The 25,418-nt window shown below is 43.2% G+C and overlaps 1 pseudogene across 1 annotated transcript; it reads right to left on the bottom strand.

Moving 5' to 3' along the window:
* Positions 1-18,963: 18,963 nt before the first annotated feature.
* On the bottom strand, positions 18,964-21,263 carry LOC309345914 (free fatty acid receptor 2 pseudogene; annotated as a pseudogene). Its single transcript has one exon. The product of its transcript is annotated as a free fatty acid receptor 2 pseudogene (transcript).
* Between the last annotated feature and the right edge of the window lie 4,155 nt (positions 21,264-25,418).

The following is a 25,418-nucleotide window of genomic DNA, read 5'->3' as shown; positions in this document are numbered from 1 at the left end:
TCCCAAGAAGGAAGAGGAGAGTGTTGAAGACCTACGGCTAATTCGCAGGTCACAAAGAGCCACAAAAGGCAGACCTCCAAAGAGATTTGCTGATGAGTTTGCTAAGATAGCAGTAACAGCTGTTAAAAGCTCCAAGACGGTATTTGAACCTTCAAGTTTCCAAGAAATCCAGGATTTGGATTCAAAGGAAGCTGAGCCATGGTTAAATGCAATGAAGGCTGAGCTTGATTCCTTGGAAAGGAACAAAACATGGGACCTAGTTCCAGTAGTTCCAGGAATGAAATTGCTTGGAAGCAAATGGGTCTTCAAAGCGAAGACTGATCAAAATGGCAAGATAGTCAGACACAAAGCCAGATTGGTAGCCAGAGGTTTTGCACAAGTACCAGGTGAAGACTATCACGAGACCTACTCACCCACCGTGAGGTATGAGAGCATTAGACTTATGCTCAAGCTAGCTGCAGAGGAGAATCTACACATTAGTCACCATGATGTGAATACAGCTTTTCTGTACGGATCTCTAGATGAATCACTTTATATGCTTCCACCTGATGGCGTACAGGTAAAACAGGGATTTGTTTGTGCTCTGAAGAAGTCCCTTTATGGTCTCAAACAAAGTGCACGGTGTTGGCACACAAAACTCACTGAAGTATTGTTTTCTCTAGGTTTTAAGCAAGGGAAAGCTGATCCATGTGTATTTGTCAAAGAGGAGGGGCAAAAGAAACTGTATTGTTTGTTTTATGTTGATGATCTTTTATTCTTTTGGAAGGATGTCACAATGTACAATAACGCCCTAGCTCAACTGAAAGAGCACTTTGACATGAAAGATCTTGGTGAGGTAAACAACTACCTATCTCTGGAAATAGAGAGAGATCAAGATGGTAACATTCTGGTACACCAGTCACGGAAAATTGCTGATGTGTTAAGCAAACTAAACCTGATGGATGCTAACCCTGTAGACACACCGATGACAACAGGTTATCAGGTAGATGACACTGAAGAAGCATTTTCTGACACTACACTGTACAGAAGTGTGCTAGGCAAGCTAAACTTCATTGCCAGATGTTCAAGACCAGACATTGCTGTTAGCTGTAATTTGCTAAGCAGACAAGTCAACAATCCTACTGTTAAGGATTGGAAAGCTCTGAAACGCATAGCGCGGTATTTGAAAGGCACTATGCATTACAGACTGAGATTTAACAATCAGAAGTCTGGTGGTCTTGAAATATTTGCAGATGCAAGTTTTGGAAGTGACACTACAGACAGGAAAAGTACGTCTGGAGTTTGCTATATGTACAATCAGGGTCTATTTGATTGGTCATGCAAGAAGCAAACAACAGTTAGCTTAAGTACTTGTGAAGCTGAACTGAATGCACTGTCTTATTCACTTAAAGATTCTGAATGGTTGTTACAATTGTGCAAAGACATGAAAATTCCTGTCAAATGTCCAATCCAGGTTTACCAGGACAACAAAGCATGTTTGGCTTTGCTGAATTCTGAAGGTTGTAAGCAAAGCACGAAGCACTTGCAATTGAAGTTGCAACATGCTAGGGAACGTATTCAGAAGGGACTCGTAACGGTGTCCTATATGCCAGGTAATGAAATTCCTGCTGATGTATTGTCCAAGATTGTATCAAGGGATCAACACTGTACCTATGTGCAGAAGTTGGGTTTGTACTGATATTGTACGAACACGCTGCCCAGTGATGTTCACAGAAAGGGGGAGGATGTTGGTTTCTGCTCTCTTCACTGTGCAGCGAAAGTGCTTGTCACAAGACAGGTGTTTACATTTGACAGTCTGTACTGTTGGAGTTTCCCACGGGAAAGGGAGACTGGATGTGACGTACACTGGTTTCCTGTTTTTCACTGTCCTTTGCAGTTCAGTGTGTGCTTTAGAGGAGAGAGGATGCTTTTCTCTGCTCCGGCAGAGGCAAGATGTTTTTTCTGTAACATACCAGCTTTGAAGTGTAAATAAAGCAATATACAGTATGTAGCACGTACTCCTCATCCTTCCGCTGTGCACGGGACTACTGCTTATCAACAACACCATCAGCAACAGCAAGAATGCTGCCATCGCTGTTAACAGGGAAGTGCAGTTGGCTTTGGAAATGAAGGGAGATGGTTGGAAGACATAGTTGGAGCAGTAGCCAGGAAAACTGAAATCAAATGTTTGTGGAGGTTGGAGAAGGGACTGGGAAGGAGGTATAAATGAAAGCATTACCGGGGGGGGGGGAGGTTTGAGCATGTGGCATATTAGTTCCTAAGTCATCAACAATATTCAGTTGGCTGATACCCGGGGCAGGTACTTACTGGGACCCTCTTAATGGGAAGGCCTGGCAAACCTCCTTCCTGTTCTGAGACAAGTGGTGTGGCAGGAAAGCTCCGACGGTAGAACACGAGACTCTTAATCTCTGGTTTGTGGGTTCAAGCCCCACATTAGACCAAAAATAATAATAATCCTGCATTGCAGGGGGTTGGACTAGATGACCTTGTGGTCCCTTCCAACTCTGATTCTATGATATTCTTGTTTCCAGTGCTGCATCTGGCACCCTTACAACGTTTAACAGGGGCTGAACCTCTGCTCACTTTGTACATCAACCACAACTACCCCAGCCAACAACGACCCCAAGAGTGGCGTTCCCTTGTGGGCGACCTTCCAGGGGCCACAAGCCAGTAGTAGATTCAGCAAACCACTTGCCATCCTCCATCCACGCAAGATACAGTTCGAGGTCACATTTCAGCCCAGTGAAATCTCTGGGGGAGAGAGAATAACAGGATCAGTGAAGGCTTGGAGGGCTGTAGCCTTCCCAGAGTTCCAAGGGCCACATATAGAGAGGACAGGAGGGCCACATTCAGCTCCTTCCCCCCAACCTGTGGTTACCTATCCCTTGTTCTACACTAATCATAATTTTATAAGCAGAGATGCCAAAACTGACGGAACTGATTAAAGATACAGATTTAGAATCTTTTGAAGAAGACTGGAAATCTTTTCCAGTCTATATAAAAAGTTATTTCCCATACATGAAGCAGGGTTTGAAGTGAAAGAAAACAGCAGAACGTATTAAGAAACATGCTAGAGAGGATTAAATTAGATAAGGCGGAACCTTAAAATGCAATTGTATGTAGTATGGATTATAAACATCAGTGTTGTGTGAGTGGGACGTCACTCGTTTTGTTGAATTGGAATATAATTGTTGAGTAACAGTAACATTCTTTTTTTTAAGAGCATCTTTTTTCATTTTTATATATGTAATTTTTATTAAATTTTCTGTTTTACAATTTAAAATACTCATTTAAACATCCTTAAGATATCAATGACTTCCCTTCTTCTCTTTCCATGGTTCATTTTGCATTTCATAAATCCCTGCATATTTTACATAAACTAAACCATTCAGTATTCCTTTATTGCATCCATCAAAACTAACAAATGTAACATTCTATATGGGAAAAATAAAATATTTTTATTAAAATAAAATAAACTCATTTCCCCACACCTTTTAAAATATATTTAAGAAGTGCTAAGCAACTTCTAGCGGGGATTTGGAGTGACCCAGATTTTTTATATCAGGTTCTAGTACTCTAGTTTCTGCCCCACCCTGAACCTCCAGTCAACCGGCTCCAGACTTTGCATGTTAGGTTTCTGATTAATTCCTTTGGGTGTACCCTGCAGCTCTTTATTGTTATGACTGTACAGCATGGGGCTGTGAACTCTTCTCTTAAGCTTTTTTTTCACATGCATGTGTGACTAGAAGATGCTTGCTTGAAGGAGCTTTTATGGCTGGTGACTACCAGGTAGTGGAAGCATTTCACTTCTTAGGACCAGGGATTAGAGGAAACACTTTGGAGATCAGAATGTAGCCCAGCAAAGGAGACAGACATTTTGAGCTGTGTATCTGATTGTTGAGTGTGAGGACAGGAGAGGGGAGCACAGGGGAACATAGAAGTCAGACTCACTGGTTTGCCTCATCCAGTGTTTCTCAAACGTGGGTTCCCAGCTGTTGTTGGACTACAACTCCCATAATCCCTAGCTAGCAGGACCAGTGATTAAGGATGGTGGGAGTTGTAGTCCAAAACAGCTGGGGACCCACGTTTGAGAAACGCTGGTCTGGTTCAGTATTATCTATGTTGTTGTTGTTTAGTCGATTAGTCATGTCCGACTCTTTGTGACTCCATGGATCAGAGCACACCAGGCACTCCTGTCTTCCACTACCTCCTGCAGTTTGGTCAGACTCATGCTGGTAGCTTCGAGAACACTGCCCAACCATCTCGTCCTCTGTCATCCCCTTCTCCTTGTGCCTTCCATCTTTCCCAACATCAGGGTCTTTTCCAGGGAGTCTTCTCTTCTCATGAGGTGGCCAAAGTATTGGAGCCTCAGCTTCAGGATCTGTCCTTCTGGTGAGCACTCAGGGCTGATTTCTTTCAGAATGGATCAGTTTGATCTTCTTGCAGTCCATGGGACTCTCAAGTGTCCAGCATATCCACTTAGCATATAGTGCTTGTAAAACAAAGGTAAGCAGAAAGACCATGTGCCTTCCCATCTCACTCCTTACAAAAGAAACTGGATTCAGTGAAAAATAAGCTTAAACATATCTGCCCCTGGGAATTCCTAGTGCGTGAACTAACTGAGGAGTGCAGAGTGCTGTCATCAAGCTTCTTGATTCTCTCCCAGTACAACACAGACCCTGAGGTTTTCTCTGCAGAGTACGTTGTTCCAGCTGTCCAGAAAGCAAAAGTGTCTGGGATTGCACTGAGAGAATGTCACTATTTGGACAAGCTGTAGTTGGAGGTGTCAAGTACAGAGCAGAAATAAATGCAAAGCCTATGTTGTCACCCTGGGCCAAAACTCAGTACAGTCAAACCTCTACTTACCACGGCCTCTTCTTACAATCATTCCAAGTCGTGACCGCGGCAAACCCGGAAGTAACTGGCAGATTTGCTGCCGTTCACACATGCGCAGGAGCGGTGATCGCCGGTCGCACATGCACAGAAGCAGGCAATCATCGCCTGCGCACAATGGCGCCTCTCCTAGCAACCCATTTCAACCTCCAGACAGATCTTCAGAACAGATTATGGTCACAAATAGAGGTTCCACTGTACATTCAGTTTCCCCTACTCCAGTCTGTGGCTACATTTGCCCTTTTCTGCTGAGGCAATGCCAGGACCAGAGGGTGTGTGAGGGTGGAGGTCAAATTACTGGAGGCATCACTACTGTCACCCTGCCTAAAGTTACTGTTGCATGTGATAAGATTTAGATTACTGCAATGCATTATACGTAGGGCTGCCTCTGAAGAGAGTTCGGAAACTGCAGCTGGTGCAGAATTCAGCGGCCAAGTTGGATCATATTACACTGATCCTGGTCTGTCTGCACTGGCTACCAATTAGTTTCTGGGCCCAATTCAAAGTGCTGGTTTTGACCTATAAAGCCTTAGACGGCTCAGGACCGCAATGCCTCAAGGACCACCTCTTTCCATATGAACCCACCCGGATCTTAAATCACCTTCTGGGGCCCTTCTTTATATGCCTCCTCCTCGAGAGGTCCAGAGGGTGGCAACATGAGAACGGGCCTTTTCTGCAGTGGCTCCCCATCTGTGGAATGCTCTCCCCAGGGAAGTTCACATGGCACCTTCATTATACACCTTTAGGTGCCAGGCCTTTGGTTGATCGGATTTACATCCTATGCCCTTTTAAAATGTGGAGTTTTTTGGGGGGGGGGGTAATTGGATTATTGTTTTATTTTGATTATATGTTTTGTGGTTTTATATTTTGATTTTGTTCTGTGAACCACCCTGAGACCTTCGAGTATAGGGCAGTATATAAATTCGATGATGGGAGGAGGAGGCAACCCAGGGATAGTGTTATTTAAGTACACAATGAGAGAGTGTATAGAACTAACAGCTGAGTTTTGGGTTGTTGCTTTTGCTTGCGATATTAGCTTTCTTTACAAATATCCAGCAGATAGTGGAAAACCCCCAGTCTGGAGAAGGGCAGTGTGTGTGTGTGTGTGTGTGTGTGTGAGAGAGAGAGAGAGAGAGAGAGAGAGAGAGAGAGAGAGAGAGAGAGAGAGAGAATTCAACCCTCCAGGCCTTTCAATCTGGTCCACAGTCAGGATTTTCTTGGTTTGACAGCCAGTCCTTCTTCTCAAGGACCTCTTGGAACTGTAGCTAAGTGAAGGGGAATAGGGGCTCTCCTGGTTCTTCTCAGGACACTCCTAACAAACCACAGCTCCCATAATCCTTTGGGGGAAGCCATGACTGTTTATAGTGGCATCATAGTTCTTCAAACGTGAATGTTGCCTAAGTTACATCCAGCCCAGGAGGTGGCACTGCCTGTCAGATTCCTCTTCTGTAGTCTCAATGTTTCCCTCCAAGTGCTCAGCAGGGAGGAGATGGTGGCAAAGTTGGCGTTAGTTGGTTCTGCCTGTCATTGGCTCTGGCTCCACCTTCAGCTGGCCTCTCTGTCTTCTTCCCCACAAGTCTCAAAGGACAGTGGCCACCACGGGTCCCAGCCCAGCTCAAATATTTAGAGATGACAGCCAAGTTGGTTTCCCCCTTGAACTTCCCACAGCACAGGTAGCAGACATTGTCTAGCACCTGTTATTCATTAACCTGCAGTTAATATTGTTTTCTCAGTTAAATATATATCTACTATTACTATCCCTTTCTTTCTCTGATGTTAATTAGAAGGAGCTGGTGGCTTTTCAGAATTTTCTCAGAATGAGAGCCAATGGGATGTGCGGCCAATGGGATGTGCGGCCATGGGCAAATCTGTCCATTAAAGTTTCTCTCGGTTTCTAATTTTTCCACATTTCCATATCAATTTGTGGTTTTTTGTTTTGAAAGCCTTCGCCAGCATCTAAATGTGACTTTCTTCAAATAAGACAATTACTCTTTCTTTCTTTCTTTCTTTCTTTCTTTCTTTCTTTCTTTCTTCGATTTTCCTCACCTCAGAAAGGATATTATAAAGTTGGAATAACTTTAGAAGAAAGATGGAGGAAAGATGGAAGCATTTGGGATTTTTTAGTTTTAAGAAAGGCACGTAAGAGGTGACATGATAGAACTTTATATAACTATGCATGACATGGAGACAGTGGATAAAGAAAAGTGTTTTATTCCCCCCCCCATAACACTAGCAGTACTGCCTAGCAGTAGGATCAACACTGAACCTTGGGACATGAAGACTCCATAAAAGTTGCTGTTTGTACATTGCTACCTTTGCTCTCTCCTGCAGGAAATAAGCAATTCATTAAAATGTGGGAAGAGAGGAGTTAAAATGCTGTATGCAGATTTCCTTGCTTCAAATGAACAACCCCCAGTCATAAAGCCAAGATTAATCAAAAGTTTCTTTGTCAATGTATTGAATTCTCTCTGATAAAATGCCTTATGTGTTAATACCACAGACAAAATTATCTTCCTGATATGCTTAATACCAATGGGCAATGTTTTGTTTTGCTTTTAAAATCTATGATTGCATCAATGGGCCAGAGGGCACCTTTTTGTGCCATCTGTCTGGAAGATAACAACCTTGGCTCTTGATAAACAACAAATGCCAGACTCTTAGTGGCACAGGAAGTGTGAGACCTGCTTTTCCCTGTCTGCACCCAAAACAGAACAACCTACTTTTGTTGCTAGCAAATCAACAAAGCAGTTGACTAGGGTTCAGATTCTGAGACGGCCTGCATAAAGTGTTAGTTTCATTGGCATGACAACAATAACAGACGAAGGACAAAGTGCAATATATTGACTGTGAACTGAGGGTGAATACTAGACTTGTAACAAACAGGCTGGTGGAAGGTTGAAAGGTAAAGATTTTGGGGAACCTGTCACCTTCCAGATGTTACGCTAAATGACACCATTTCCATCATACATGCCAATGAGCCATGCTGGCTGGGCCTGATGGCAACTATAATCCAACAACATCTGGAAAGCTATATCTCATTGAAAGATCACTCTACCTAATTCACATTTTCCGAAACATTACATAGACAAAAGACCAGCCATCCTTGAAAATTTCTCCGAATTTTGCAACGCAGTTCTCCAGGCAAAGAATAGGTACAACAATGTATAGATTAGGGCACAGTGTGCATATAAATGCATATAGTGGTTAAAATAACATGGGTATATTGGGCAAAATTACAGACATATGTGTTTGTTTGGAGAAATATGCCCTAAAATCCTGATAAATTTTAATGAAGACTGTAAAAAAAATAAAATAGCAAACTGATTTGGAAATGAGAACTGAACCTCTGCATTTCCATTCTCCCCAGCTGGTCCCATCCCAGACGCATCTTTTCCTTCCTTTTAGAAATTTGACAATATAAAACAACCTGGCTGCAGATTTGTAATTAAGCAAAGACTATCTCCATGGGACGCGGGTGGCACTGTGGGTAAAACCTAGGACTTGCCAATTGCATGGTCGGTGGTTTGAATCCCCGCGGCGGGGTGCGCTCCCGTCGTTCGGTCCCAGCACCTGCCAACCTAGCAGTTCGAAAGCACCCCCGGGTGCAAGTAGATAAATAGGGACCGCTTACCAGCGGGAAGGTAAACGGCGTTCCGTGTGCTGCGCTGGTTCGCCAGATGCAGCTTGTCACGCTGGCCATGTGACCCAGAAGTGTCTCCAGACAGCGCTGGCTCCCGGCCTATAGAGTGAGATGAGCGCACAACCCTAGAGTCTGGCAAGACTGGCCCGTACGGGCAGGGGTACCTTTACCTTTACCTTTATCTCCATAGGTGCATAAGGGAGAACCCAAAAAAACAAGCACATAAAATACCCTTAGTCTTCAGATGTTAAGGGAGGAGGCTTTGCCCTTGGGCTCTCCCCAAAGCAGCTCCCCCAAAGGGACATTATCTTTTCCTCTCATCCTTTGGGGTCACCGCCAGCAGGTTGCCACTGCCTGGAAGTAATATAGCCCCAGCATTCCTGGGAGTTGAGCGCAGGTGGGCTTTCGGCCACTCAATCAGGAGGGATGAAGCAGGCTTCCCTCAGCTGGCCAAAGATGGGGAAAGACCAATTTCATTGGGATCAGGGAATGAAGGTCACTGTGGATGGGGCTAGGTGAGCAGCTCAGCTCCTCTGCCGATGGTCTCCAGCTGCTGCTGCTTCTAAGGGAAGAAATATCAGGCTTCCCTGATATCTAATATTATGCATTACACCAGTACCTTGGTTCTTGAACTTAGTCCATTCCAGGAGTCCATTCGACTCCCAAAACCATTTGAAAACCAAGGCGCGGCTTCCAATTGGCTGCAGGACCTTCCTGCACTCAAGCAGAACTTGCGTCAGATGTTCGGCATCTGAAAAATGTTCGCAAACCAAAACACTTACTTCTGGGTTTGCGGCATTCAGGAGCCAATTTGTTCAGGAGCCAATCTGTTCGAGTACCAAGGTACCACTGTACTAAGAGTATATTTTCATCAGGAAATGATTACAAGAATTCTAATAGTTCCCCAGATCGAAAATGTTTGCATAACCCTGATGAGGAAATAGCAGAAGAATGGGACTTTTCATATTACAAGATTTATATGCACGTATAAGCACATTCTTCTTTAATTTAATAATGTTCTAAGTACAGGGATGAGAATAAGCAAGTAAGGTTTCAAAGTTTCATTTGAAGAAGTGCATCAGGTGATATGAAGCATTCAGAACCAGCAAAAATTCAAACAAAAAGCACCCTCTTTCATACTTGTCTCTCTTAAGCAAATGATAATTAGAGAAAATGTGGCCAATAAGTCAATTAGAATTTAGGCTGAATAAAATCAGAGGGGGGAGGTTGATCAAACAAGAGTTATACTGAGGTATGAGCAAATCTGTCAATTTTGGTTTCTCTCAGTTTCTCATTTTTCCAATCTTCAGTTCTCTACATTTCCATATCTCACTGATGATGATGATGATGATGATTAGCAATTTTGGGTGAGAATTTCTCTAACAGACGCATTTTGCAAAGCAATCTTAAGAAATTGAATGCTGATCTGTATGTCAATTTCACTAATGTATGCATATTTTTTTGTTTGCACACTTTACCTTTCTTTTTTTAAATTTTTTTTTAAAAAATAATTCTTATTAACAGGCCAATCAAATCACATTAGTTCCAAATTATACAGCCAGATTTTTAAATTTTGTTGGGGGTACCCATACTTCAACGGGGGTCCAAGCATCACTTATATTGCTGCTTTCATTAGACATTTCTATATAGTTCTGTCCAGATGGTCTCTTTATTACTTTCTTCATCTTCTTGTTGTTATCATATATTCCTTTCTTTGTGATCTCTGATAATCTTCACAAGCGGGTTGGAAACAAACATCCTCTGTGTGGGTTTTACACTCTCCAAAAATCATATCACATAGGGACAGATGCCATTCCACACTTCTGTACAGAATTTATCCTCGGTCTGTCCTTTAATTTTCCCAGGCTTGCCAAGTATATCACAGAGGGCTCTGCCAGGTTTAGATCACATTCCAATCATCATTCACATTCTGATGATCCTGGTCCTCCTCCCCCCGTCTTTCTTAGACAAGCCTGTCTTAGCGAGACGCCATTTAAAACTGCGTCATAAAATTTTCCTCTGTAGTCCGATGTTTACCAATCCTCTCTTTGATCAATAGTTCACTCCACACAGTTCTTGAATTCCTGCTTGTGATTAATAAAATGCAATGAACTTCTTTCTGGGGTGGAGGGTTATTAATACTCACATAAGGCAAAGAAAATAAAAGTTTTTTCCTCCACCTCCCTTCCATTTCGCTCCAAACATACCAGTCTCTTAATGGTGATTCATTACTTGATTTATTTGTCCTGCCCGTCGCTCCGGTCACAGAGATCCATTAATCAGCAGTCTTATCTCCCGAACTTTGCTTGATGTATGTGCTTTAGCTTCTTTCCAATTATATGTTTCCAATTATATTTTCGAGCTAAAGTGAACCCCGGCGCTGGTTGGAGACAGCGTCAGGAAGAGCCGACTTAACCGAGGACTTGTGCCAAGTGACCGGGCACCCCCTTCTTTCGAATCCGGGGGTGCATTATGGACACCGCTGGCAAGGCAGTCCCCCCATCTCCTGGGGGGGTGGGAAGGCGGCATAATTCCCATAGCAGCCTCTTAATTACCTCGTGTGGGTCAGAGAGATGTTATTGTCGGCCATCTTCCAATGCGCCACCTGGTGGCCCCCTGCACACTTTACCTTTCAGCCCTAGCCAGTGTTGTAAACACTGGGAGTTGTCATCTAGAAATAGCTGAGCAGACCACCCGTTTCCCACAGCAGCCCAATAAAATGTAAAGTGTTATCACAGGTAGCAAGTCTGTATGTCAATCTATACTACACTGTATGGAGTAGATTAGTTTTGGTTCAAGGGAAGCCATTATCTTTCATACCTCCTTTATCTGAGCAGGAAAAGGCAGGAACTTCAGGGAAGATGTGAGAAATGTTTTGCAGTGTACTGCCGCAGCAGAGCTGCTCTTTGTGTTCTCGTAATCTTGGTCCTGATTTGCATGTAGCCAGGTATTCTGCTCTTCAAACATTTCTCAAGAACTGGATTTTCCTAGGCATCAGTGCTGCAGCTGTGCTTCTGAACTGCACATAGCCAAATGAGAATAATTCTGTTTTTTTCAAGGTATTTATTCTCAATGACACTGTTTTAGCTTTGTTTGGGTTTTGTTTTGGAGTCGTCCCCCCACCCCCAGTCTGAAGTTCAATTCTCTACTGTAGCTTCTGGTTTTTTATATATATTTAAAAAGTCCACATTAAAATTCATCAGTGTTTTAGTTCGAATGTTTCCAGGCATATACATCTTTCTATGTCATTTTGCCTAATACCCACATTTCTGGAAAGGAATTCCCCCCGATGTGATGTATAGCTGTGTGATATTTTCACCAGTGCACTCATCGTTATGGACACTTTCTGCTAGAATTGCTTATTTGTAGACATTCCTGCGCTGGGGAACCACATAGCAAAAAATCAGAGATGTGGATTTGAAGGGTGGCTGTTTCAGGTTACATATTGCTTTGGAAATCATGCATGTTCACCTATAAGTGCAAAACCCTATCTGTTGGGGACTGGGCAGAGGAGGAATGATGGAGACGGCCTCCCCATCCTGACCCTTCCAGGGGGGAAGAGAAAGACAGTGTAGATTTACAACAGGGTGTTGAGGGAGGTCACAACTCAGAGGCAGATGAGGGGGAAAGCTGGGAAATCATGGGAGAGCCCAAACAACACCCAGCTGACACGTCATTAGAAAGCATCCCAGACCCTCCATCTCCCAAAACCTGGTGAGCCTTAAAAGTAGGAGAGCAAAGAGCTGAAAGACAGAGGGCACATAGCAGCACCCGTAGAAGTGACGAACGAGGAAGTGGTAGAGATGGAGGGGGTGGTGATTCACTCGGGACAATGCCATTATCCAAGAGGCTGGGTTCTATAGCCCCACTCTGTAAAGATTGAAATAAAAAAGGATGGTAAAAAACCTTTCCTTGTCTTTATACTTTTCTGGGAAACCAGCCGGGAGCCACTGACAGCATCCGGACACTGTCCCTCTGTGCAGGCCATTGCTTGGCATGTGTATAGCCATAAGAACATATGAAGAGCCTTGCTGGATCCAGCCAAAGGCTCACCAAGCCCACCATATTGTTCTCACAGTGGCCAACCAGATGTCTGCACAGACTGCACACACAGAATAGGCGTGAGGCTTGCGGAAGCATACTACAACTACGTATTTATTAATCATAACTCAGGACAAAGAAATATGTCGTCTCTCTTTGTCTTCTCAGAGAGACAGAGAAAGGCAAAAGCTATACACACAACGGAAGTTCCCAGCAAGCTGTGCTGGTATGTAAACAGACATGTGACATGCAACAGTTCCATGTCTGCAACTAAATGGAATGGGATTTTCCAACAGGAAACATGGTAGCAGGACCCTAGCAGAAGGGCACTCTGCCCTCCGGTTGTGTCCAGCAACTGGTATTCAGAGACACTCCCACCTCCAACTGAGGAGGGAGAGCATAGTCATCATGCATGCTAGCTACTGATGGTCACCACCTCCTCTCTTTTGGAGCCTTCCAAGTTGGTGGCCATCACTGCCTCTTATGGGTGCGAGTTGTGCTAGTGATCCCAGCTGCGCTACATTATCAGGGGACTTTGGAGGTCCCTGCCAGGTTGTGGGCCTTGGCAGAAGATTGTGGCCCCCACTGTTTGCTCTGCAGTCTCTGCAGCAGGTACTTTGTCAGGGTGTGGCAGGGAACAGATGCTGTCCGCTCCTAAACATGACTCATGCTCTGAGCAATGTACTAGAGCACCAAAACAGGACTTTGGGGGCGCCTCCTCTAATCCCCATAGGGTAGCCAGGGACTTTCTCTGCTTACAAAGACAGGCTCCGGTGGATTGAGTGGATGAGAGCAATAGTGGGTCCAATGGTCAAGAAAGTGGTTTCCACATGTGCTCCAGAGAGAAGTGAGGGGCGGATAGGGCTCATCAACCTGGGAAGGCAGTCCATCTAGGAGAAGGAAAACTCTGATCCTAAACCTCTGCTGCCTTGTCGGTCATCTTCAGGAGAAGAAAAGACCAAGGAGTAAACCCTACACAAATTAGGATTGGAGTCCCTAAGATGGTTGAATGGTGCCTTCTATGCCTCCTTCTGGCAAGTCCTGCAGCCAAGTTGCTCTGCTTTCCTTTGGACCACATCTGTGAGGTCAAAAGGGAGGGGGGTCTTGTCACTTGGGCAGCCCAGGACCTACATACACACTGCCCAGGCTTGTGCTCTGGGGAGGTCACTTTGGTGCTGCTAATGCAGCTGTTTGACTTCATCCCCAGAGAACCAGGACCACTCCAGGAAGATATTGTTGCTCAAGCAAGGTTCTCAACTTCTATGAGGAAGTCCTCTTAACCTCCTTCTTGACCAGGAGGGTAAAATGGCCAACCAAGGTGGGTAGAGTCAGTCTAGGGCCTGAGGGTCCTTCACAGGGAAAATGCCAGCGGCAATTCAGTGGTTGACCACACGGGGCAACTTTCCACAGTTCCCTTCTGCTCTTGATAAATTCTCACAGGTGATAAACATCTATCTGGAGTGGGCTACTTCATATAAAATAAGCCTGTCAGCAACAAGGATCACTTGTCTCTGGCAAACTGCCTTTCTGCATTCAAGATTTAGATATATTCCTATATTAATGTGGAGCAGCACTCAATTGTGTGAGCCTCCAGCTCAGTTCAGAGACAGATTGACTGCCTCATCTTCTGTTTGCAAGGACTATGGCTTCTGTCCATCAGCATTAAGTTCCTAAGTGTGTTGTGTTTAGCTGACCTGTATCTTGATATATCTGTATTTATTTAGCTCCACTTCCTGCTCAGATAAAGCAAGGCTGACGAGGCAGCAGGAAGGGACACAGGAAATAGACTCAGAATGCAGTTTGAAAAACTGCAGTAATAAATAAGGGGCTTTCTTTTGTTGTTTAGTCGTTTAGTCGTGTCTGACTCTTCGTGACCCCATGGACCAGAGCACACCAGGCACTCCTGTCTTCCAATGTCTCCCGCAGTTTGGTCAGACTCATGTATGTAGCTTCAAGAACACTGTCCAACCATCTCGTCCTCTGTCATCCCCTTCTTCTTGTGCCCTCAATCTTTCCCAACATCAGGGTCTTTTCCAGGGAGTCTTCTCTTCTCATGAGGTGGCCAAAGTATTGGAGCCTCAGCTTCACGATCTGTCCTTCCAGTGAGCACTCAGGGCTGATTTCCTTAAGAATGGATACGTTTGATCTTCTTGCAGTCCATGGGACTCTCAAGAGTCTCCTCCAGCACCATAATTCAAAAGCATCAATTCTTTGGCGATCAGCCTTCTTTATGGTTCAGCTCTCACTTCCATACATCACTACTGGGAAGACCATGGCTTTAACTATACGGACCTTTGTTGGCAAGGTGATGTCTCTGCTTTATTTATAGACCCATAAAACATGTTGCATCCCACAGATGGAGAATCACTGCACATCTCCCCCAAGGTTTGCCACCTATAAACCTGGCAAATTGTGTAGGGGAAATGGTGTACATTGATCATGCCCATGCTTAATCCACAGCAAATCTCACCAGTGTATCTCGTGGAGCATGAACCCCTGCCAGTGTATATGGAACTGAAGCCTAGATACTATGGTCACTACATCATGGGTATAGCTAATAACATCATTTTAACCACTGCTTTAATAAATGTAAACAGTTTTTTATATAATTGTTAGGAAGATTAAATACTGAATTGAGGAAAACAACAACTGGAGAGCCCCTGGCATTGTGGGTAGCATTCTCTGCCCAAACAATCACTTATGCTTCTTGAGACATGAAGACTCCATAAAAGTTGTGAAGACCAGGTGGCTGCCTTTTCCTGTAATTTATAAGCAATTTATTAAAATGTGAGGAGAGAGGGATTAAAATCCCATGTGAATCTTTCCTTCTTTTGAATGAACAACCCCCAGTCATAAATCCAGGACTAAGCAAAAGTTTCTGTGTCAATGTATTGAATTCTCTCCAATAAAAGAATAAAATGCCTTCTGTGTTAATATCACAGGCAAAATTCCCTTCCTGATACACTTAATAACAATAGACGGTGTTTTCCCATGCTTTTGGAATGTGTAATTGCATTAATGTGTGATTGCATTAATGGGCCAGAGGGAACCCATTTGTGCAATCTGTTGGGAAGATAACAACCCTGGCTCTTGATAAACAACTGCCAAACTTAGTTGGCACAGGAAGTCAGAGACCCACATTTCCCTTTCTGCAACCAAAGAAGAACAGCCTACTTCTCTTGCTAGCAAAACATCACTCATACCTTACCATTAAGCACTGAGCTTCCTGGGAAGACAGATCCAAAACAACACAAGGATGGTAACAGACATTATAGGATATCTTGAAATGAGGCCAGACAAAAAGACAGCCCTATTGTTGGTAGATGCCGAGAAGGCATTTGATAAAGTATCCTGGAAGTTTATGCATAAAACTATTGAGACAATGAAATTAAGTGAAAAAATCTGCAGTGGGATCCAAGCAATATATAAAACTCAAAAGGCTAGATTGATCATAAATGGTGAATTATCAGAACCTTTTAAAATTTCCAAAGGAACAAGATAAGGCTGCCCTTTGTCGCCCCTTCTCTTTATAACGTTCTTAGAAACATATTTAACAGTAATAAGAAATGATCCCAAGATAGAAGGAATAAAACTGGGGGAAAGAACCTACAAAGTTAAGGCATTTGCAGATTATTTGATAATAACAACCGAAAACCCAATAACTGCATTTTAGAAACATTGGCAAAAATGAAGGAATTTGGTCATCTATCTGGTTTTAATATTAATAAAGAGAAAACAAAACTTAGGGTTAAAAATTTGGACATACAAGAAAAAGCAGAGTTAGAAAATGAGACAGGACCAAAAGTGACAAATAAAGCCAAGTATCTAGGAATCTGGATCACCATGAAACACATTAATCTCTATAAGGATAACTATGTAAGGGTCTGGGGTGAGATAAAAAAAGAGTTGGAACTCTGGAGTAGATTTAAATTATCATTATGGGGAAGAATTTCAACAATTAAAATGGCCGTTCTCCCAAAAATGCTGTTTCTCTTTCAATCTATCCCGATTATCAATGGACTCAAATGTTTCAATTTATCAATGGACTCAAATGTTTGCTAGGTACCTAGTAAGGTATATTTGGCAAGGAAAAAAAACCAGAATAAAATTTAAATTACTAACAGATTTAAAAGATTTCACACTCCCCAATCTAAAGTTGTATTATGAAGCCGCATACTTGGTTTGGTTGAAGGAGTGGATGAGCCTAAAAAAATGCTAAGTTACTCAATATGGAGGGGTGGGATAATACAGTAGGGTGGCATGGCTATTTGGGGTACAATAAAATCAAAATACATAAAGGATTTCTTAACCATATTATTAGGAAAGCTTTATACGAGGTCTGGGACAGAAATAAAACGTTGTTGGAGCTGAAAACTCCTTATTGGTTATCATAATTGGAGGCGGTTGCTGTGAAAAGGAATAATATGGACACCAACTGGCAGACATATAAAGATTTATTAGTAGAAGAAAACAATAAAATAAAATTGAAAAATTATGATAAACTTAAACAAATGGGGCTAAGCTGGTTACAATATCATCACTTAAACTGAATTTTTGAGAAAGACAGAAAAACAAATGGATTTGACAACAAAATATCAGATCTAGATAGGGAATTGCTCTCAAATGATAAAAAGAATTTGTCCAAAATGTACAACTTATTATTAAACTAGCATCTAAAACATGAAGAGGTTAAGGATGTGATGGTAAAATGGGCTCAAGATTTCAGATATACTATAGAATTAGAGAAATTGGAAAATCTTTGGAAACGTGATATCAAATTTACAGCCTGCTACCTAATTAAAGAATTTTTTAAAAGATGATGTATAGGTGGTACCTGACTCCATCAAAATTGGCAAAAATGAATAAAAAAAATAGCAGCAAGTGCTGGAGGTGTAACCATAAAGATGAGAATTTATACCACATGTGGTGGACATACCCCAGAATGAAATTATTCTGGAATATGATATACAAATAATTTTTAAAAATGTTAAAACACAACTTTTTAAAAAAACAAAATGAAAACAGAGTTATTCATTTAGGTATCCTCACAACAGACATCCCTAAGGAAAACAAAAGAGTCTTTCTATACGTAGTTACGGCCGCCGGGATTATGATTGCAAAGTACTGGAAAAACTACACAATCCCTACAAAAGAAGAACAGTTATTAAAATTACGTGAATATCTTGAATTGGTGAAATCAATAGAATTGGTAAGAAACAAACCAAGTGAGAAAATTAGGAGAGAATGGGATGTCTTTACAAATTATATGAAGAAAGTAGGTTACCAAAACTATGACTGGTTTGGCTAGATTAAAAGCAGGTAAACAAATTAGCTCTCCACTAAATTTAAACTGATTACAGACAACCAAAGATATGAGATTATGGGAACCATATAGGGGTCGAAGGAAGTCAATGTACTAATCAGGGAATCTAGCCAGAAAATCAGTGAAGGCTTGTATTCCTTAAAAGATGTGTATAAGAGGCAGTTTCCCCCTCTGTTTTTCTTTTATATTTTTCCTTTTTTTCCTTTTCATTTTTAAGTAATTCAACCTACTTATATTTTCTATTTCTTATTTAGGTTTTTTCATTTTATTATTCATGCTTCGGTATATGTTAGTTTTGTCGCAGGTCAAGTTAAGATAGCATGTATCTTGTTTACTCTCTATATTATTTGTACAACTGAATTATTTCAGAATGTACATAACATGTATAAAGCAAATAAAATTTATTCATAAATAAATAAATAAATAACGGAGGGGGGGCACTGAGTATCCTTGCTAATTGTCCAGAACTCAAATCTTGAGAAGGCCTGTGCAAGGTCTGAGCTTCAGTACCATAACCAGCAGTAGCAGATGAAGGCCAAGGACAAGATGCAAACTGCGAACTGCGAACTGCGAGATGCAACCGCGAAATGGGGGCCAATATTGCTTTTGTAGCAAATAGACCAGCTCACATAGGTGAGAGATGGGCACTTTTCTTAGTCTGAGGGCCACCTTTCCTGTTGGGCAGCCCTCTGGAGAGCCAGTGTGGCGTAGTGGTTAAGAGTGGTGAACCGGGTTCACATCTCCGCTCCTCCACATGCAGCTGCTGGGTGACCTTGGGCCAGTCACACTTCTTTGAAGTCTCTCAGCCCCACTCACCTCACAGAGTGTTTGTTGTGGGGGAGGAAGGGAAAAGAGAATGTTAGCTGCTTTGAGACTCCTTCGGATAGTGATAAAGCGGGATATCAAATCCAAACTCTATGTGCCAGTGGCAGGTGTGGCAAAGATGGGTGTGGCCAGTCATACATTATAATTAAATATTAGATTTATTATGTATCATTTCCCCAGGATGGGCCACAACCATTTAAAACATCACATTCACAATTGTTTAAAACAAATCAGTCCTTCGCCATCCTCCAGCTAGGCAAACAAGGTATTATCACGCATTCCAGCCACATAAAATTGCTATAGGAGGGAGCAGAGCAAGACCAGTGATGGGTGTGGCCTACATAGTCCCAAGGGCTAGGCAGAAGCAGTGTGGGTCACCACTGGCCACCAGAACTAAGGTTCCCCTGTCAAAAGGGGGAGTTCTGAAGAGGTAGCTTCTCTCTCAGCTCCTTCTCTGGCAACTGGGAGGTGGAGTGATTCATGAACTGACAGAAGGTTCCTTCTGTGGTGTTGACCACGCATCTTTACTCCCTAGGCAAGCCAAAAGGCTTCATTTAGTCCCCTGAAGCACATTACATAGGCCAACCATTGCTTTCAGTAAGCCTTTCAGTCATCTGTGGAGAAACTCCATGCTGACCTTCCATATGTATTAGAGGCTGAAACTCGGTGGAGTTTGCAAAAGTCTGCTGAGAAGCACAGGTAAGAAGGTCCTTCATTTCTCCATATGGACATCCTCTTTCATTCCAAGTCCCAAAGTATGGTCAAAGCAGGCTACCAGCCCCTCACAATCCTTTCAGAAGGCAGCTCCCCCAGGTTAGAAATAGAAGATTTATCAGCCCCACTGTGGTCTATCTCGATGTCACAGCAGAACCTGCAAAACTGATAACACCATGGCATGATGGCATGGATTTTGTGCCCCAGGCTGGAAAAACATTTGGCTAAGTTTTGTTGGATGGCAGTGGAGGAGAAGTAGAAGATTGCTGGGTCCATGGAAGCACTGAGGGTGCTAAGGAGCAAAGCATACACCCTCCAGGAAGGACTCTCATTCTTGATGAAGCCCACAATGTGGGAGATGTTGAAGGGAGCAAAGCAGATGGCAAAGTTGAGCAAAGTGGCGACAGCGATCCCCACAGCCCGTTTCTTCCTGCGGGCGTGGATGTTGGGCAAGGAGGCTAGGATGCGGACTAAGTTGACATAGCAGAAAAGGGTGATGAGGAAAGGGAGGAAGAAGAGGGTGATGCAGAGCTCCATGCGGACAGGGAGGAGGATGTCGAGCTGGTTGGGGGAGAAGCTCTCATAACATTTGGAGGCGTTGGCAGAGTTGGGGTTGGTTTCGTTATTATGGCCTGGCACCGCGAGTTCCACAACATAGATAATGCTGCAATGGGAGCAAGCGAGGAACCAGAACAAGATGCTGGCAAACACTGCATACATTGGCCTCCGGTTCAACTTGTACCTGATAGGATAGGCAACGCCCAGGTAGCGCTCCACGCTGATGGCCATGAGGAACAGGGTGCTGATGTAGATGCTGCTGTAGTAACAGAAGTTGGTCAGAGGGCAAAGGAACATGGGCAGAGGCCACGTCATGTCCGAAGCGGCCTCCACCATCTTGAAGGGCAGAAAGAGGAGCAGGATGACATCAGACACAGTCAAGTTGAACAAGAGGATTTCTATTGGGGTTGCCTTCTGGCGCACCTTGGCTTGGAATGTGTAGAAGGCCAGGAGGTTGGCAGGGAGGCCAGCCAGGAAGGCAAAGATGTAGATGGCAAGGACCATGATGTTGTATAACGACATCCTTTCTGCACCTGCAAAATAAATATAGACTTTGCTTTACCTATGCAAGGATACTGCCCCACGAAACCCCAATTTATCTCACTCTCAACCAGGGCTGGAGAAACTGTGCCCCCCCCCAGATGTTACAATGTACTACACAATTCCCATCACCCTTGACCTTTAACCCTGCTTGCTGGGGCTAGTGGGAACTAAAGTCCAGCCAGTGTGGTGTAGAGCGTAGGAGACCAACATTGAAATCCCCACTCAACCAGGAAGCTCTCACTGGGTGGACTTTGGCCTGTTGCTGCCTCTCTGGGTAACGTACCTGACAGAGCTGTTGTGGGCATGAAATAAAAATGGGGAGAACTATGCATACCAGCGGAGGTCCTTGGAAGGAAAGGCGGGATATAAATGCAATGAATAAAATAACAAATACAACTTCTAGAGGGCCACGTCAGGAGGATAAATTTGATTGAGATCTCATGGAATGGTGAACCAAAAGGAAGCCATCCTCCAAAATTTGCACTTCTCTGAATTTTGCAGTGCATTTCCTCAACCAAGAAATGAGTACAATATGCATAGATTACTGGAGAATGTGCATATAAATGCATATACAGTGGTACCTCTGGTTGCGAATGGGATCTGTTCCAGAGGCCCATTCACAACATGAAAAGAGCACAAGCCGCAGCGGCACATCTGCGCACATGCAGGTTGTGATTTGCTGCTTCTGCGCATGCGTGTGACATCATTTTTGCGCTTCTCTGCATGCGCGAGCGGTAAAACCCAGAAGTAACCCTTTCTGGTACTTCCGGGTCACCCCGGGACATAACCTGAAAGAACGTAACACGAAGCAAACGTAACATGAGGTATGACTGTAATAGTAAAAATAGCCTGAATTTTAATGAGGACTTTTTAAAAAATTAAAAATTGCAAGCTGATTTGGAAAGGAGGAGAAATAAACCACTGCAACTCCCTTGGCTGGTCCTGTCCCAGACCCATCTTTCGCTCCCTCTTGGAAATTCAACAATATTAAACAACCTGACTGTAAATTTATAATTAAGCAAAGACCATCAGCGGAGGAGAAGGGAGGAGAAACAACGCAAACAAGCACAACCAATACCAGATTTTAATCCTTGAACTGCCCTGAGACCTCTGGGTATAGGGCGAGATATAAATTCATTAACTAATATAATAATAATAATAATAATAATAATAATAATAATAATAATAATAGTCTCCAAATGTTTAAGAAGGTGACTCTTGCGCTCTCCCCAAGCAGATCCCCCAACTGTGCATGCCCCTTTCTTCTCATCCTTTGCATTCACCATCGGCAGTTTGCCTCGGCTTCAGTCAGCCCAGGAAGCAATATAGTCCCAACTCCCTCTGTCAGTCACTCACACAGGGATGGTGCAGGCTTCTCTCTGCTGGCAAGAGATGGGGAAACACCAGCTTAATTGGGAGCAGCTAATGAAGGCCGCTGTGGACCAGGGCGAGGTGGGCAGCTCATCTCCTCCACCGATGGCCTCCAGCTGCTTCTGCCTCCGGGGGGAAAGATAGCAGGCCTCCCTGATATCTAATAGTATATATTATTCAGCGTTTATTTGCATCAGGAATCAACTGAAAAAGTGAACTGCTCACAGGTTAGCAAAGAATTCCATTATTCATCCGGGAAATGTTTGCATAACTCTAATACAGCAGAATAATGGGACCAGACATCTGTGGTCTGCATATCACAACATCCATATGCAAAACAATAAATCCACTGGAAAAGAAGTCAACCAACAAGAGTTCTACGGAGGCACAAGCAAATCCATCAATTTGGTTTCTCTCAGTTTCACGTTTCCCCAATCTTCAGTCCTCTACATTTCCACAGTGGCAGACCTTGGGGTCTCACTGGCACCCTGTATGACGCCAAAATCTGCCTCCGCTTACCTCTCACCTTCCATTCTACATCTTAGTTATGGTGCCCCCTGCAGAAGCCCCCATGTGAGACCTGACTGGTTGTGTGCCCTTAAATCCACCTCTGATTTCCAGATCACACTCATTTTTCATAAAGGATCATGTGGTAGGAATTTCTCTAAGAGACACGTTTTTGTATGGAATTTTGTGTAAGAGACGAAAAATTGGTTTTGTCGAAAAAGAATTTTCCTGATATAATGCATTTTTGTTTTTCACTGATGTTTGCATAAGGTTTGTTTGCCTTTTTGCACGTATTACCTATCAGCTCCTAACAGCATTCAGCATCCATTAACAGCCAAGCAGGCCACCTGTCCCCCAACACAGCCCCCCCAAATGTAAAGTATTATCACATGTTGCAGGTTTGTAAGTCTATCTAGACTACAGTGTATGGGGTAGATTAGTTTTGGTTCAAGGGAAGCCATAATCTTCCCTACCTCCTTTATCTGAACAGGAAAAGGCAGGAACTTCAGGGGAGATGAGAGAAATGTTTTACAGTGTGCTGCCAACAGCATAGCTGCTCTTTGTGTTCTCGTAATCTTGGTCCTAATTTGCATGTAGCCAGATGTTCTGCTATTCAAATACGTCTCCAGAACTGGGTTCTCTTAGGCACGAGGGTGGTGGCTATGCTTCTAAACTACACATAGCCAAATGAGAATAATTGTGTTTTTTCACGCTATTTATTCTCCATTATTGTTTGTTTTCATTTGGGTGTTGTTGTTTTTAAAAGCTTTTTCAGAGGAAGCACTAGGCATATTGTCAGTAGCACTCTGATTTAAAATTGGGAAGGGAAATAAATCTTCTGCAGGAGTCCAGGTTTTTAATTTATTTTCAAACTCAGAGGTACCAAACAAACTCTCCAGTTCCTAAAGGTCAGCTCCAGCCATTTGGGACTCACAGGGAGGGATAGGCATATATATCCATTTCATTTTTTCCAGGCTCATGTTCAAGTCTCCACATTAATTTTTAATTTTTTAAAAAAGTCCTCATTAAAATTCAGCAGAATTTCAGTTCAAATTTCACCGACCTATATCCATATGCAATTTTGCCTAATATCCATACTTTTGCAAAATGGCTCTCCCCTGATAATACGCTTCTGTGTGATATTTTCCACTAATGTGCATTTCTAAAGAAATTCCTGTGCTGGAGAATAGCATTGAAAGATTCAGAGAAGATATGGATTCTGAAAGATGTCTGAGTCTCAGTTTGCATATCGCTTCTGAAATCAAACAGGTTCATGTATAAATGCAAAATGAATTGAATTCCCCCCAACCCTTCTTTCCTTGCAGGCCATTGCTTTGGCATGTGTATAACCATAAGAACATAAGAAGAGCCTGCTGGATCAGGATTACTTATCTCCAGCAAGCTACCTTTCTATATTCAGGAGTTATTCTTATTTTTGTGCGGAGAAGCACTCAGTTGTGTGAGCCTCCAGCTCAGTCCAGAGACAGACTGACTGCCTCAGCTTCTGCCCATCAGCAGAAGTCCCTACGTTATAGGGTTTATTTAGCTGAACTGTATATTTATTTAACTGTATTTATTTAGCTCCACTTCCTGCTCAGATACAGCAAGTCTGAAAAGGCAGCAAGAAAGGATGCAGCAAATCAACTCAAAATGCAGTTTGAAAAACAGGGAGCTCCAGGAGAAAAAGACAAATCAAAAGACACACTTCTTGGTATAATAACGGAGCATTCCTAGGAACAAGTAGAAGGTGTAACACTAAGCCAGTGCAAAGTTACACCAGATCCAAACCGCATTCAGGAGTGAGGCTCCTGCTGCTGCTCTGCCATAATAATAATAATAATAATAATAATAATAATAATAATAATAATAATTTATTTATACCCCACCCATCTGGCTGGCTTTCCCCAGTCACTCTGGGCGGCTCCCAATAGAATATTAAAAATACAATAAAATATCAAACATTAAAAGCATCCCTACACAGGGCTGCCTTCAGATGTCTTCTAAAAGTCAGATGGCTATTTATTTCCTTGACATCTGATGTGAGGACGTTCCCCAGTATGGGCACAACTACTGAGAAGGCCCTCAGAAAACAAACATTGAAAATCATCACATGGCCAAGCTTAGGATCCAGACTAAATCCCTTCCCTCTGGTATGGCCCCTGCCACACCACTTAAACCCCCCTTTTGAGGGGCCTTACACCAGGCTCAGCTTAGCCAGCTAAGCTTGGTCTCAGTCAAGATGAGCAAGGGGTGCTGGTGTATCTTTAGCTGAGCTGGGATTCGGGGCTTAATGCCAGCTGAGCTCAGCCGAGCTGGGAATTGGCTCCACCACATCTCATTCTAGTGCATCTTGTCATAGGATCGCCCCCTAAATGGAATAAGCAACTGTATCTGCAGATGCCAGCAAACTGAGGAAAGGGACTGGAGCCAGAAGTTAGTGATCAGGATACAAAGGATTTTGTGATTAGTTCCATGAGGCTAAAGGGACTCTGGGTGTGTTTTTCTTGAACAGCAGCCCTCAATGCCACAGGCCATCAAAGCACAGGCATGGTTCACAAGCACTGCCATAGAATATGTGCCAGGTTCACTCATTCATTCATTCATTCATTCATTCATTCATTCAGAGCATTCATGGAAAACAAAATGTGAACAGCTACCCTGAGAAGGGGAAGGTACATGCACACACAACACAACACAACACAACACAACACAACACAACACAACACAACACACCTCACTTATAGTTCAGAATTCAAATCTTGAGAAGGCCTGTGCAAGGTCTTAGCTTCAGTACCATAACCAGCAGTAGCAGATGAAGGTCAAAGCACAAGATGTCAACTGTGAAATGGGGGCCAATGTTGCTTTTGTAGCAAATAGACCAGCTCACATAGGTGAGAGATGGGCACTTTTCTCAATCTGAAGGCCACCTTTCCTGTTGGGCAGCCCTCTGGAGGCTATGTGCCAGTGGCAGGTGTGGCAAAGATGGGTGTGGTCAGTCACACA

Source organism: Podarcis erhardii, assembly GCF_964252035.2.
Source record: "Podarcis erhardii genome assembly, chromosome: 7".
In the NCBI taxonomy this organism is placed as follows: domain Eukaryota; kingdom Metazoa; phylum Chordata; class Lepidosauria; order Squamata; family Lacertidae; genus Podarcis; species Podarcis erhardii.
Note: the sequence above shows the minus strand (reverse complement) of the source record. Positions and strands in the feature narration are given on the sequence as shown.